The 16,106-nt window shown below is 33.4% G+C and overlaps 1 long non-coding RNA gene across 8 annotated transcripts; it reads left to right on the forward strand.

Annotated features, from left to right (window-relative positions):
• The first annotated feature begins 10,965 nt into the window (after window positions 1-10,965).
• Window positions 10,966-15,391, forward strand: LOC121214690 (uncharacterized). 8 transcript variants are annotated; one of them, XR_005910324.1, is made up of 7 exons: window positions 10,969-11,556; window positions 12,264-12,377; window positions 12,976-13,069; window positions 13,387-13,444; window positions 14,108-14,227; window positions 14,742-14,970; window positions 15,052-15,391. It is a non-coding gene; the product is annotated as an uncharacterized lncRNA (long non-coding RNA). The 8 variants fall into 8 exon arrangements; XR_005910329.1 differs by having other exon boundaries at window positions 12,976-13,025; XR_005910327.1 differs by having other exon boundaries at window positions 12,988-13,069.
• The last annotated feature ends 715 nt before the right edge of the window (window positions 15,392-16,106 follow it).

Below are 16,106 nucleotides of genomic sequence, written 5' to 3' on the forward strand. Positions count from 1 at the left end.
AACATGATAACATATCTAATCTACCTAAACTAACCAATCTTAAGAGGCATTAACACATAAAATCTTTCTAAATTATCGTTGCTAAACCGAACTCTGTCAACATAACTTCACTGATCGAAACAACGCTGACATCTTCAAACAATTAAGCATAACCTTCTTCATAATAGCTTTGTCATTCGTAGAGAAATCATTGAGAAGTTTTGAAAAACCTCCTATAATAACCTTCTTCAGAAACATTCTTGGTGGATCCAATTTATAATGGAGGATATTTTGCTGGATCAACGCGTATATCATTCGCTGAAACCACATACCCTAGAAACCAAACTCTCAAAGCCAAAAATTGCAGTTACTAAACTTCGCATACAATTGCTTCTCATACAAAGTATTTAACCAAGTCATATAAATTTTCAAAACATTCGTGTTGTTTAAGGCCTCATTATCGTAAAAATCAGATATTGAAAGTACAACAGCCCATTCACTTACCATCGAATGACGATTTCATCCAGAGCGCTGAGAAGTGCTTCATCCGAGATTGAAAGACAGACGAGAATGCTTTTCACAACAACATGAAGAGCTCATCACGACAACACCCTGCAGTATGCAAAAAATTATAGTAATTATATTGACACTTTGACACTCAATACCATTCCAATTCAAGATTTCATGCTCAAACACACAAGATATACATTAACATGCTTTGACATCCAAAGCAATCACCTATGCTAGCACACTTATCCATAATTAATTTTCTCAACATTCCAAATTTACATATAAGGCAATTTAGAGTGCATAATAGGTACATGCCTTGCCATTTGGTCAATTTGCATCTGTCCAAGCCGTCAACACATCATTTAAACCATTTATGTAACAACCTGGTTTTGACCCTAATCAGAATAGTGGTTCGAACCACAAATTCGATCAGAAAATATTTAATAGATTTTAGAGTCTATATATGTTAAGTTATAGGTGTGAAAAATTCGGTGGAAATTAATGTTTGAATGTCAATTGATAAAAAGGGTTAATGGTAAAATGAAAATTAGGGTTAAATCTAAAAATACCTAATGTGTTGTCTTCAAAAATGGGGTCTTAAATGTCAATTAGACCATGAAATGATAGGGTGGCTATGGACAATTATATCCTTATTTATATGAAATATAAATATTATTAAGGGTTAATAAGGTAAATAAATAAAACAAACTAATATATGTTAATTAAAAACAAAGAAAAATTCAAGGTTATTGTCATCTTCCTTAGCCGAAAGTAAACAAAAGAAAAAGGAAGAAAGCCTAGCTATATTCGGTCATATAAAAGCTTGATTGAGGTTAGTTCTTTGTTTGGTTTTTAATAATTTTTACGTTTTTGAGATCGTTGCTTTGTGTTCTTCAAAACCCATGTTTTAATTTTGTGAATTGTTGATGATTTTGAAATGTGCCATTGATGAATGCTTGGACTTTGTGATAGTGATGATGAAAAATGAAAGATATGTGATAGATTAATATGTTTTGTATGGAATTTTTAGTGAAATTGAGTAAATAGGGCTAAATTGTGAAATTAAATTTTTGGGAACTAAAATGTGAAATAAATGCAATGTGTGGACTTTATGAGAACCATGAATATTCGGCCCTTGGTGTTATGGGCAAATTTTGTATAAATTGTGTTTTATGCAATAGGGAGTAAATTTCAAAAAGTGTAAATATTAGGGGCAAAATAGTTGATAAATAAATTATCTTATTTTGAATATATTTAGATCGAGAACCAAAGAAATCAGAGTTAGATTGGGGAAAAGCCAAATTAGTCGAATAATCGTCCGACTTCGATTTTCCATCGTACGAGGTAAGTCTAAAAGTAAATATATGTCATTAATTAATATATATTTCTATAGCTGAATTTATGTTCTATAGTGAATTTATTTTATGAATTATATAAACATGTTAGCCGAATGTATGTTTTAAGTTTAATAAGTTGAGTTAGATTTGTTATTTTCTTATTGTTAGTCGGATATACAAGTTGAAATTGGTAGGCTGAAATTTTATTTTACAAATATTGTATATGTTATATCATGCATGCTTGAGTTTAATAAGATGAAGTTAATAGCATAAATTATATAAATATATGATATTGTTCGAATGTGTAATACAAATTCTTTGAGTTGAATTTAATGATATAAATTGTATGTATGTATGTGGTTCAAATAAATGATGTAATGTTTTGAATTGAATGAAATGATATGAAATATATATATAAGAGGTTAGAATGTAAGATACAAGTTTCTTTGAGCTGAATTTAATGTTAATAATTACATATAATTATACATGTGAATCGAAAATAGGATTTGAGTTTCTGAGTTGAATTAATGTTATGAAATATGTATATGTGGTTCGAATGTGAGGTTGCTATGAAGAGTTGAATATAAAATAATTCTTATCGAGATATAGTTTTGAGAAAGATCTATGTGTATTATAAGATTTATATGAAAATTAACTTTGCATCTTAGTTATTCAGGCTATGTGCCTAGTAGGCTTAATGCCGGTGAAATAATTCAGACCTTACGTCTAGCAGGCTTAATGCCGGTGATATATTTCGGACTTTAGGTCCAGCAGGCTAAGAGCTGGTGTACTGAATCAGGTTTTAAAACCTAGCAGGCTAAGTGCCGTTGAATCTATTCAAATTATGTGAGAATATGCAATTGATATATCTATGATTTTGATTATATGAAATTGATGAATACATAAACATTCAGTCTTTACATACTTGGTAAGTATACACCTACATTCGGGTTTTGCATTGGTTAAATATAATTGTATGCTTTCGGTATATACAATTAATAAAAGCATATGTATATTAGGTAATATGCGATTGTTGAATTTATAATTACTTATGGTGATATGCGGTTGTTATATATATATACACAAATGATTATATAATGTGATTGGTATATATGTGCATTCGGATGTATACAGGTAATAAAGATGTATACACATTCGGTTATAAAATTATTAAAGATATGATTATATATATATGCAACCGGATATTTACGTAAATGTGTATATACATTCGGTTTAAATTGTTGAATATACATGTATGAAATCGGCACATGTGGATTAGAAGTATAAATGTGCATTTGATTCATGTAGTTGATAAGTAAAAATATAAGCTTTTGACATATGTATTTGAAAGATCATAGACATGCATTTAATGAAATGCAAATGATAAGTATATTTGGAAATTTCTTATGCAATTAGTGATTATGTATGTAACTTGATTTTAAGCATATAATGATTATACATATGTTTGTTTATATGTATTTTAGATATGTTATAAACTTACTAAGCTATAAAGGCTTACTTTGATTGTTTTTGTCCATTTGTTTTATAGATTTTGGCGACGCTTACGAGCTCGGGGATCATCAGCATAGTCTATCACACTATCGACTTCTTTTGGTATTTTGTTAAAAATTTGAACTCGATCTTATGGCATGTATAGGTTTGAGTATGATGTTAGTTAGATTGGTTTGTAAATTATAAATAACTATGCGAAAATGATTTAATTTCTTGTTTGTGATCAGTTTGGTTTTTAAGAAAAAAATGGTTGTGTTTGTTTGAAAATACCTCGTAACCCTAATTCAGCGACGGATAAGGGTTAGGGGTGTTACATTTTATTGGTATCAGAGCTACAGTTTAGTCGATTCTCGGACTAACGTAGCGTGTATGAGTCTAGCTATACATGCCATATTTTTATACTGAGATAGTGTGATGACTGCTGACATCTAAAAATGTATTTTCGTATAATAATGGATCCCGAACTAGCCGTAACCGATGATGTTGAGAGTATAGCACCTGCTCCCGTGTAAGGGACAGAACCGGTGGACTCTTGACCGACCTTGAGTAACCAGGAGGGAGAGGCTAAACAAGCCTTTTTCCAAATGATGAATGACTGGTTTACTCAATATGTCCAAAGTAATCTGGTTGCACAACAACCTCCACCCCCGACTAATCCATCTTTGTTTCCTGTTATACTTCAAGTAAGTGATTCGATGAGATTACTTAAACCTCATGTTGATAAAATTTGAAAACACGGGGCCGAAGAGTTCAAAGCTACTGATGATGATGATGCTGAGCGAGCTGAATTCTGGCTCGATAATACTATTCAAGTATTTGATGAGTTATCTTGCACCCCTGATGAGTGCTTGAAATGTGCCATATCTTTGCTACGGGACACTGCATATCACTGGTGGAATACACTAGTATCGGTGGTTCCGAAAGAGCGAGTGACCTGGGAATTCTTTCAGACTGAGTTCCGTAAGAAATACATCAGTCAGAGATTCATTGATCAGAAACGCAAGGAATTTCTTGAATTGAAACAGGGTCGGATGACAGTGACAGAATATGAGCGGAAATTTGTGAGACTCAGTAGATATGCTCGAGAGTGTGTTTCGACTGAAGCTATTATGTGTAAAAGATTTGAGGATGGGCTGAATGAAGATATTAAACTGTTAGTTGGCATACTTGAGATAAAAGAGTTCGTAGTACTTGTTGAACGAGCTTGTAAAGCCGAGGAACTCGGGAAAGAGAAGAGAAAAGCTGACTATAAAGCTCGAGATTCTCGTAAAAGATCATTTAGTAAATCATTCCAGTCGGCCTGAAGGAAATCCAGAGAGGATCATAGCCGATCTAAAGCTACTACAGGGTTTCCTAAATATGATCGAGATCGACCCCCTATGAGTTCAAGAGCTACTTCAGTTGCTAGCGTTGGTAGTGTTCGACAAAATAGATCAGAATGCAAGCATTGTGGGAAATGGCATCCTAGAGATTGCAGATTATATGATCGGTCTTGCTTTAAGTGTGATTCAAAGGATCATTTCATTCGAGAGTGTCCGATGGTAGCTGATCAAAATACTGTGCAGAATACCAGACCGAGTAATGTGTCAGTACGGGGTAGACCGCCAAGGCACTTGGGTAATGTAAGTGGTAGTCAGAGAGGGACAAAGGACACAGCAGTTCAATCTGAGGCTGATGCACCTGGCAGAGCATATGCCATCCGAGCTCGAGAGGAGGCTTCTTCTCCAGATGTTATTACTGATACTTTCACTCTTTATGATACTAATGTTATTGCGTTGATTGATCCTGGTTTGACTCATTCTTATATGTGTGAGACCTTAGTATTCAGTAAGACTCTACCTGTTGAGTCTACTGAGTTTGTAATTAAAGTATCAAACCCCCTAGGCCGGTGTGTGTTGGTTGACAAAGTGTGTAAGAATTGTCCGTTGATGATTCGAGATTTGTGTTTTATGGTTGATTTGATGTTATTGCCATTTGACGAGTTTGATATAATTTTGGGTATGGATTGGTTGACTTTACACGATGCTGTGGTTAACTGCAAAAGGAAGACTATTGATTTAAGATGCCCGGATGACGAGATTATTCGGATTGAATCTAATGATCTGAATGGTTTATCGGCAGTGATATCCTCTATGTTAGCTCAGAAGTATGTGAGAAAAGGTTGTGAAGCTTATCTTGCATATGTTTTTAATAGTAAAGTGATAGAAAAGAAGATTGAATCAGTACCTGTTGTATGTGAATATCCAAATGTGTTCCCTGAAGAATTACCTGGTTTACCACCTATTCAAGAAGTAGAGTTTGGTATTGAGTTAGTACCGGGGACGACTCCAATTTCGATAGCTCCGTATCGTATGGCACCGACCGAATTAAAAGAATTGAAAGCACAGTTGCAGGAGTTGACTGATAAAGGTTTTGCACGACCGAGTTTCTCTCCTTAGGGGGGCACAGTTCTATTTGTGAGAAAGAAAGATGGAACGATGAGAATGTGCATTGATTATCAACAACTCAATAAGGTGACTATAAAGAATAAGTATCCGCTACCCCGGATTGATGATTTGTTCGATCAGTTGAAAGGGGCTACTGCGTTCTCGAAGATAGATTTGAGATCAGGCTACTATCAATTACGAGTTAAAGACTCTGATGTGCCAAAGACTGCTTTTCGAACAAGGTACGGACATTATGAGTTTCTTGTTATGCCTTTTGGACTTACTAATGCACCTGCTGTTTTCATGGATTTGATGAATCGGATCTTTAGACAGTATTTGGATCGGTTTGTGGTAGTATTTATAGATGACATTTTGATCTACTCTCGTGACGAAACCGAGTATGCCGAACATCTGAGACTTGTGTTACAAACTTTACGAGATAAACAGTTGTATGCAAAGTTTAGTAAATGTGAGTTCTGGTTACGTGAAGTCAGTTTTCTGGCCATGTTGTATCAGCATTAGGTATTCGGGTTGATCCAAGTAAAATTTCAGCTATACTTGATTGGAAACCTTCGAAAAATGTCTCAGAAGTTCGAAGCTTTCTGGGGCTTGCTGGTTATTATAGACGGTTCATGAAAGGGTTCTCTATGATTGCGACCCTGATGACAAAATTATTACAAAAAGATGTTAAGTTTGAGTGGTCAGAAAAGTGTCAAGAAAGCTTTGATCAGTTGAAAGTTCTTTTGACCGAAGCTCCCTTCTTGGTTCAGCCAGAATCGGGTAAAGAGTTTGTTATCTATAGTGATGCATCTTTCAATGGTTTGGGCTGTGTTTTGATGCAGGAAGTCAAGGTTGTAGCCTATGCCTCGAGGCAGTTAAAGCCGCACGAAAAGAACTATCCAATGCACGATCTGGAATTGGCCGTTATTGCATTTGCGTTGAAAATATGGCGCCACTATCTGTTTGGTGAGAAATGTCATGTTTATTCCGATCACAAAAGCCTGAAGTATTTGATGACTCAGAAAGATCTGAATTTGGGACAGCGCCGATGGTTAGAATTTCTAAAAGATTACGAGCTTGTGATTAACTATCATCCGGGAAAGGCTAATGTTGTTGCTGATGCCCTAAGTCGAAAATCACTGTTTGCTTTGCGTGCAATGAACGCACATATGGCTATGTCTGATGATGGTGTGATAGTAGCTGAGTTGAAGCAAAATCGTTATTTGTTCGATAGATTTGTGAAGCTCAGAAAGTCGATGATGATTTAATTGTAAAACGAACTCAGTGTGACTTAAATGTTGATTCAGAGTTTCTAGTTGATGCTGAGGATTGTTTGAGATTTAGAAACCGATTATGTGTTCCGAAAAAATTCAGAGTTAATTCAAATAATTTTGAATGAAGCTCATAATAGTCGATTTTCTGTTCATCCGGGTAGCACGAAAATGTATAACAATCTGAAACAGCACTATTGGTAGCATGGTATGAAACGAGACATTTCTAACTTTGTTTCGAAATGTTTAATATGTCAGCAAGTAAAAGCTGAGCATCAAGTACCATCTGGATTGCTTCAGCCGATCATGATACCTGAATGGAAATGGGATCGAGTTACGATGTATTTTGTATCCGGTTTACCGTTGACACCGAGTAAGAAAGATGCAATCTGGGTTATTGTTAATAAGTTGACAAAATCGGCACACTTTATACCGATTCGCACGGATTTCCCACTCGATAAACTTGTTGAATTGTATGTTTCTCAAGTTGTGAGATTGCATGGTGTGCCTATTTCTATTGTTTCAGACAGAGATCCGAGATTCACATTGCGATTTTGGAAGAAGCTACAAGATGCTTTAGGTACGAAACTACATTTTAGCACAGCATTCCATCCGCAGACAGATGGTCAATCTGAACGAATCATTCAAATACTTGAGGATATGTTGAGATGTTGCATTCTGAGTTTGAAGGGACGTGGGAACGATACTTAACTTTGGTTGAATTGCTTATAATAATAGCTTTCAATCTAGTATCAAAATGGCACCTTACGAGGCTTTGTATGGTCGTAAATGTCGTACACCATTGTATTGGACCGAGCTCAGTGAAAATAAGATACACGGGGTTGATTTGATTAAAGAGACTGAACAGAAAGTGAAAGTGATTCGGGATAGTCTAAAATCAGCATCGGACCGTCAGAAATCTTATGCGGATTTGAAAAGAAAGGATATAGAATTTTGATCGGTGATAAAGTGTTTTTGAAAGTCTCACCGTGGATGAAAATACTCAGATTCAGTCGTAAAGGCAAATTGAGTCCGAATTCATTGGACCGTATGAGATTATAGAGCGTGTTGGACCAGTTGCTTATAGATTGATGTTACCGCCCGAGTTAGAAAAGATTCATAATGTATTTCATGTTTCGATGCTCCGTAGATACCGATCTGATCCTTCACATGTGATTAGTCCGACAGAGATTGCAATTAACTCTGATATGTCATATGAAGAAGAACCGATTGGCATTCTGGCTCGTGAGATCAAAGAATTACGAAAGAAGAAAATTCCGTTAGTTAAAGTATTGTGGCATAAACACGGAGTTGAAGAAGCAACTTGGGAGTCAGAAGATACGATGAAAGAGCGTTATCCAAACCTATTCATCGGTAAGAATTTTCGGGGACGAAAATCCCTAAAGGGGGAGAGTTGTAACAACCCGGTTTTGACCCTAATTGGAACAGTAGTTTCGGAACCACAAATTCGAATCAGAAAAATATTTTAATATTATTTTTTGAGTCTATTATATGTTAAGTTATAGGTGTGAAAAATTCGTTTGGAAATTTAATCGTTTGAATGTTCAATTTGATAAAAAGGGTTTAATTGTGTAAAATAAAAATTTAGGGGTTAAATCTAAAAATACCTAATTGTTGTTGTCTTTTCAAAAATGGGGTCTTAAATGTCAATTAGACCATTTGAAATGATAGTGGGTGGCTATGGACAATTATATCCTTATGTTATATGAAATATAAATTATTTATTAAAGGTTAATAAGGTAAATAAATAAAACAAACTAATATATGTTAATTAAAAACAAAGAAAAATTCAAGGTTATTGTCATCTTCCTTAGCCGAAAGTAAACAAAAGGAAAAGAAAGAAAGCCTAGCTATATTCGGTCATATAAAAGCTTGATTGAGGTTAGTTCTTTGTTTGGTTTTTAATAATTTTTACGTTTTTGAGATCATTGTTTTGTGTTCTTCAAAACCCATGTTTTAATTTTGTGAATTGTTGATGATTTTGAAATGTGCCATTGATGAATGCTTGGACTTTGTGATAGTTGATGATGAAAAATGAAAGATATGTGATAGATTAATATGTTTTGTATTGGAATTTTTAGTGAAATTGAGTAAATAGGGCTAAATTGTGAAATTAAATTTTTGGGGGACTAAAATGTGAAATAAATGCAATGTGTGGACTTGTATGAGAACCATGAATATTCGGCCCTTGTGTGTTATGGGAAAATTTTGTATAAATTGTGTTTTATGCAATAGGGAGTAAATTTCAAAAAGTGTAAATATTAGGGGCAAAATAGTTAATAAATAAATTATCTTATTTTGAATATATTTAGATCGAGAACCAAAGAAATCGGAGTTAGATCGGGGAAAAGCCAAATTAGTCGAATAATCGTCCGACTTCGATTTTCCATCGTACGAGGTAAGTCTAATAGAAAATATATGTCATTAAATTAGAATATATATATGTTCTATAAGCTGAATTTTATGTTCTATAAGCTGAATTTGATTTTATGAATTATATAAACATGTTAGCCGAATGTATGTTTTAAGTTTAATAAGTTGAGTTAGATTTGTTATTTTCTTATTGTTAGTCGGATATACAAGTTGAAATTGGTAGGTTGAAATTTTATTTTACAAATATTGTATATGTTATACTATGCATGCTTGAGTTTAATAAGATGAAGTTAATAGCATAAATTATATAAATATATGATATTGTTCGAATGTGTAATACAAATTCTTTGAGTTGAATTTAATGATATAAATTGTATGTATGTATGTGGTTCAAATAAATGATGCAATGTTTTGAATTGAATGAAATGATATGAAATATATATATATAAGAGGTTAGAATGTAAGATACAAGTTTCTTTGAGTTGAATTTAATGTTAATAATTACATATAATTATACATGTGAATCGAAAATAGGATTTGAGTTTCTTGAGTTGAATTTAATGTTATGAAATATGTATATATGGTTCGAATGTGAGGTTGCTATGAAGAGTTGAATATAAAATAATTCTTATTGAGATATAGTTTTTGAGAAAGATCTATGTGTATTATGAAGATTTATATGAAAGATTAACTTTGCATCTTAGTTATTCAGGCTATGTGCCTAGCAGGCTTAATGCCGGTGAAATAATTCAGACCTTACGTCTAGCAGGCTTAATGCCGGTGATATATTTCGGACTATAAGTCTAGCAGGCTAAGAGCTGGTGTACTGAATCAGGTTTTAAAACCTAGCAGGCTAAGTGCCGTTGAATCTGTTCAAATTATGTGAGAATATTCAATTGATATATCTATGATTTTGATTATATGAAATTGATGAATACATAAACATTCAGTCTTTACATACTTGGTAAGTATACACCTACATTCGGGTTTTGCATTGGTTAAATATAATTGTATGCTTTCGGTATATACAATTAATAAAACACTACACCAAAACAGGTTTTTAGCGGCACCTTTAGCGACGTTTGGATAAAAAACGCCACTATAGATATCACATTAGCGGCGCTTCTTTAAAAACGCCGCTATAGATCAAGCATTAGCGGCGCTTTTTAAAAAACGCCGCTATAGAACTAGCATTAGCGGCGTTTTTTGGAAAGCGCCACTATAGGTCGAGCATTAGCGACGCTTTTTGAAAAATGCCGCAAAAGAACCGTCGAGCTTTGATGGCCTTAGCGGCACTTTTATAAAAACGCCGTTATAGATGAGACATTAGCAGCGCTTTTTGAAAAACGCCGATATAGATCAAGCATTAGCGGCGCTTTTTAAAACACTCCGCAAAAAAAATTAGCACAACGCCATTGAGCTTTGGTGGCATTAGCGGCGCTTTTTAAAAAGCGCCGCTATAGACAGAGGATTAGTGGCGCTTTTTTAAAAAACACGGCAAAAATTATTTCTTTAAAAATATGGGGCGGTTTTATCCCCATCTTTCCCCCCTAAAACCCCTAATTTTTCCCCCTAAAATCGGGATGCTCAAAACACCCTTTAGGTTTTTGATTGAGCAAGCAGATTCCCAAAACAAATACTAGAAACCCTACTCCCAAATAGAAGTTTGATTGAGCTCTCTCATGGCGTTTTCTACCCGTCTCCTTTACAAATCTCGCCAGGTCTTTCGTCTTCACTCCCAAAGCTAAAGCCAACGGTTTTTTTTCAGTTCCACAAACAATTAGACAATCAACTTCTTTTCTCCTCTGTTTCAATTTTTTTTGGCGTTTTGGAGGTTGAGTTTTTTTTTGAGTTGAAGTTCTTGGACTCGGTAACTCTACGAGTCCGAGTCATTGCGTACGAGTTTTGATTCTGGTGATGTTATTATCTCCACCGTCGATTACTCAGTGAGCTGTTGCAATTATCGAATAAGTTTGTTACTCGTATTCGGTTTTTTGTTTTTGTGCTTACTTGAAAACTTGTGATCTCGCCGTTGGTTTATTTGAAATCTCTCTCCAGATCTGAGTTTTCTCCGGTTTCAATCAACGGCATCGGTGATGTCGAGTTTTGTTCTTTCGAATCCCAGTGGTAATTTAATTACTTTTAGCTTTTCTGTTACAGTGTAGAAATTTGAGCTATTCTTGATTTCCAAATTTGATTTTTTGTTAAAAAAAATATTGAGGACTTAGTTTGCTAAAGATTTGTATGAAGCTTGGTTCATATATGAATTTCGTTTTTCTTTTACGTTTTATTGCACAATTTGGACCATAGATATAAAAGGAAAGGTTTCATTGACTCATATAAAGCACTTATTTAGGTTTAGCTTGAAATATAATTTTTTGTAAGTTCTTACTTTTTCTTTCCATCTTTTTTTATGAAATTTGAGTTTAATGGTTTGGTGGTCTCTTGTAAAAGTTCATGTTTGTTTAGTAAATTTTTATCCATTGAAAGTCTGCAAAGAAGTTCTTTTTCAGATATGGTTAGTAAGAATGGAAGAACCAGGACTGACCCCACCAGATGCTGCTCAACAGCTTTTGTTTTTAGTTATATCTATTCTATCTGCTTCTTCTTTAGCAAAACTAACTACAAAAGAACCATGCAGTGAATGCATTGCTGCTGTTAATAAGTTGATTAGTTTAAGATATTTTTGGAGAAACAATTGATACATTCATTTATTACAGGGAGATTTTTTTTTATTTAAAAAAAGCATATTCAATATAAGATCTTGGACTTTGAATGAGAGGAGGAAAACATGTATTCTTAAGTCTTCAATTTAATATAAGATATTTTTACAGGTACCCCAGGTGACTGGAGTCACATTATAAAGCAGATTGGAATGTCTACTTTCGCAGGATTAATCAGGACAAGAACAAATACAACACCCTAAAATACCGTTTATGTTTTTTATGGTGAATAATTTCTGTTTGGGTTGAGGTTATACTATTTAGACATATAGGTTGCTGAATGTGCTGAAATACCTAGGTTAATTCAAAATGTGATTATTTGTTCTTTAGCGGGTTGCTAGTTAATACTTTAACCTTAACATATTTATTAGACCAACAAGGATATAATTGCACAAATCATACATGCTAGTATTTCTGGTGATATAGTTCTTGCAGCAGCTTACAAACATGCTAGTAATTAAAACTGTTTCTTACTTGGTTGTAAGTTCTCCTCTTCGGAATACCATCTTCAAGCATTGTAACACAAATTTCTACCATAAAACCTTATGGATATCCTATGTTTTATGCTGGTTTAATAGCAAGAAAAACCCAAGATTCCTTTGTAGCTTTAGATCGTCTATGCATCTATCTGAAATTATGATTGTGGCTATGTTTAAATTTCAATGGTCCTTTATGTACTTGACGTATTATGATTGTAGCTGTAGTTCGTAACACTCCCTAATTATTCATCTCTTTTGCATATAAGCTCATCATTCCATGCTTGTTTTCCATATAATGTTTTATGGTTTTATAGTCGAACCTCTGATTTTTCCCTTTTCGACAGGGGAAACTTTAGGTGCAGTATAAGTTCAATAGGAGTGCAATCCCAACTTGGTATACTTTCACAACTTGGTATCCATATATTCCACTTAGAATAGGTACTCATTATTTATCCATTTTTCCCTTTTTGATCAGATTTAAAGCTAATATTGAAAGGAATCATTTAATTTAATTCATCTATATTATTGCCCAAGTTGAAAAATGAAATATCATGTTTCCCTTCTAATTTAGATGCTAATCACAGACAACCTGCGAAAGTGAGTTTTTATTGCATAACCTTCATTTTTAATTTTTAAAATTTTTTTTATTGCATAAGCTCTCTCTCCCCCATTCTCAATTTCTATTAATCTTTTTAAATTTTTTTTCTATGAGTTCACTCAAGAAAGGTTAGTAAAATTTTGTTGAAAACGTGCAGAGAAGGTTCCAAACTTTTGAAAGTCGAAGTTACCGATTGCTCCCAAGAACTAACCAAGGTAACCTGGAATTTCTCTTTCATTTTGTAAAAGTAAAGTATTATTACTCTGAGTTTAGAAATGTTGATTTGTTAGAGCTGAAAATGATTTATATTTTTCAAAATTTTGCTAATTATAGTTGCTACGAAAATTAATTTGCCTTAAATTAAAAATACATATGATTTAATTTCGTCAATCATGCATCTCATGTTGATTACTGTTTATTGAATTCAAGTACGTGTTCATCTTTTCCCCCCAAATTCTTGAATGAAAATAAGTTAAAAAAGGTTGGATTTGGAATTTATATTTCAAAAGATGGATTTGGATTTTAATCACAGTAGTTATTAGGTAATTAAACACATTAGATGTAGTATTTATGATTATTTTTTAAATTCATTGATTTGTTTGATGCTTATATTTTGGTGAATTTGAAATTCATACCCATCTTTCAAATATATAATTACAATGAATATGAACTAATTTATGTATTTTCATTCTCAAAGTTAATATAACAAATGACATCTAAGTTCAAATTGTCAAGCTCATGTTTTCCAAACATACAATAAATTTTAACATTATTGATTTGAAAAAATATAGTTGAGGACTAGAAAATGCAGGAGAAAAAACAATTTTGTGATATTCCTTATTGCACGTTAAGCTTTTCGACTCTTTGTTTCTTTTTAGGGAGTTAATTATATTCGCAATATGATTCAATCAAGTTTGGATAAGCGGCTTGCTATGTGGGAGAAGTACTGTCTTAGCCATTGTTTTATGGTTCCTGAAGGTTTTTCTTTGCCCAAAAATGTATGTCTTTGCTATGATTATGAGGAATCATTAATTTCTTGGTGCGAATATCTGTTCAGTGTTACTTGTGTTGCAAATGCTTACATGTTGAGAAATGGATTTTGTTGTTGTATGTTGAGTTTATATGTAAAAGGTACTGAATGCTAAACAAAATTGGGACTAAACAATTGACAAAAGAGATGGACTGGAGCTGTCTGTCATGATATAACATACAAGGCATAAAATAATTGATAGCTGTGAAAAGTTCACTTAGGTTGTACTTAGGAATCTGAGTTTCAGAAAATGGATTTGAATTTCAATATGGTGTAAGTTGAATGATAAAGAAACTAGTAAGTTTAACATCCATGACTGTTTTTGAAATTTATGGATTGTGGGATGCCCGTATAAGTGATGAATTTGAAATTCCTATGGATCTTTCTTATTTTGATATTCATGTTTTTATATCTTTAAATACATAATCATAATTTTAATTATTTTATGCATAATGATCCATTTATTCTCACAATTAATGTAGGAAATGAAATCTAAATCCAAATTCTCAAATTCATATTTCCAAACATAGCATTTGGAAATTCATATTTCTGAGCCTGCTGTAGTAGCCTTCATCTATGCCCTTGAGGCCTTGACTGTACTTGGGTTCTGTGGTTGCAATAGCTTCCGGAATGGTACATAGCATGGGTATTACTGAAGATGGAGCATTATTTTATTGGGTTTCCTCAGATCCTCATCTTAGATGCCAACAGGTTCTATTCCATTGTCTTTGTTGATTTTAACTTCCCCTGGAGTGAAGCTTTTATTTACTTCATTTGGATGAATTTGTACAGCTATATTCCCTTTGTGAGAAAACAATCGTAAGCATTTCTGCTGGTAAGTACTGGGCTGCAACTGCTACTGCTATAGGTGATGTTTACATGTGGGATGGCAAGAAAAGTATGGATAAACCACCTGTTGTTGCAACTCGGTTACACCGAGTTAAGGGAAAAAAGATCCCTTAAAGAGTTGATGAGAGTTGGTCATGAGAGAATGTAACATGTAAACAATTTTCTAATATAGAATGTAACTTGTAAACAGAACTTATGTATTCTAATGTAATTCTAATATAGAATGTAAACAATTTTCTTATGTAATTCTAATATAGAATGTAACTTGTTTTATTTTTCTTAATTTAAATTCATTAATTTTTATATATTTTAATAGAAATTTTAATTTAATATTTTTATCCTTAAAGTTTAAAGTTTAAATTTTAAAAATAAAACATAATATAATATTTATGATAGAAATAAATATTATTTAATTAAAATATTTTTTAAGTCATGTTTTTAGCGGTGTTTGCGGGAAAAGTGCCGCTAAAGGTCTCGGTATTTTGCGGCGTTTTTTGGAAAAGCGCTGCTAAAGGTCTTGGTCTTTAGCGGCGTTTTTTGGAAAAGCGCCGCTAAAGGTCTTGGTCTTTAGCGGCATTTTCAGGAAAAGCGTCGCTAAAGGTCTTGGTCTTTAGCGGCGTTTGTGAGAAAAGCGCCGCTAAAGGTCTTGGTCTTTAGCGGCGTTTTTTCCGGCGCTTCTTGAAGCGCCGCAAATACTTTTAGTGGCGCTAAAAAGCGCCGCTAAAGGCCTAAAAAAGCACCGCTAAAAGCCTGTTTTAGTGTAGTGAAAGCATATGTATATTAGGTAATATGCGATTGTTGAATTTATAATTACTTATGGTGATATGCGGTTGTTATATATATATACAAATGATTATATAATGTTATTGGTATATATGTGCATTTGGATGTATACAGGTAATAAAGATGTATACACATTCGGTTATAAAAATTATTAAACATATGATTATATATATATGCAACTGGATATTTACGTAAATGTGTATATACATTCGGTT

The sequence above is a fragment of the Gossypium hirsutum genome, chromosome D02, assembly GCF_007990345.1.
Source record: "Gossypium hirsutum isolate 1008001.06 chromosome D02, Gossypium_hirsutum_v2.1, whole genome shotgun sequence".
Taxonomy (NCBI): Eukaryota; Viridiplantae; Streptophyta; class Magnoliopsida; order Malvales; family Malvaceae; genus Gossypium; species Gossypium hirsutum.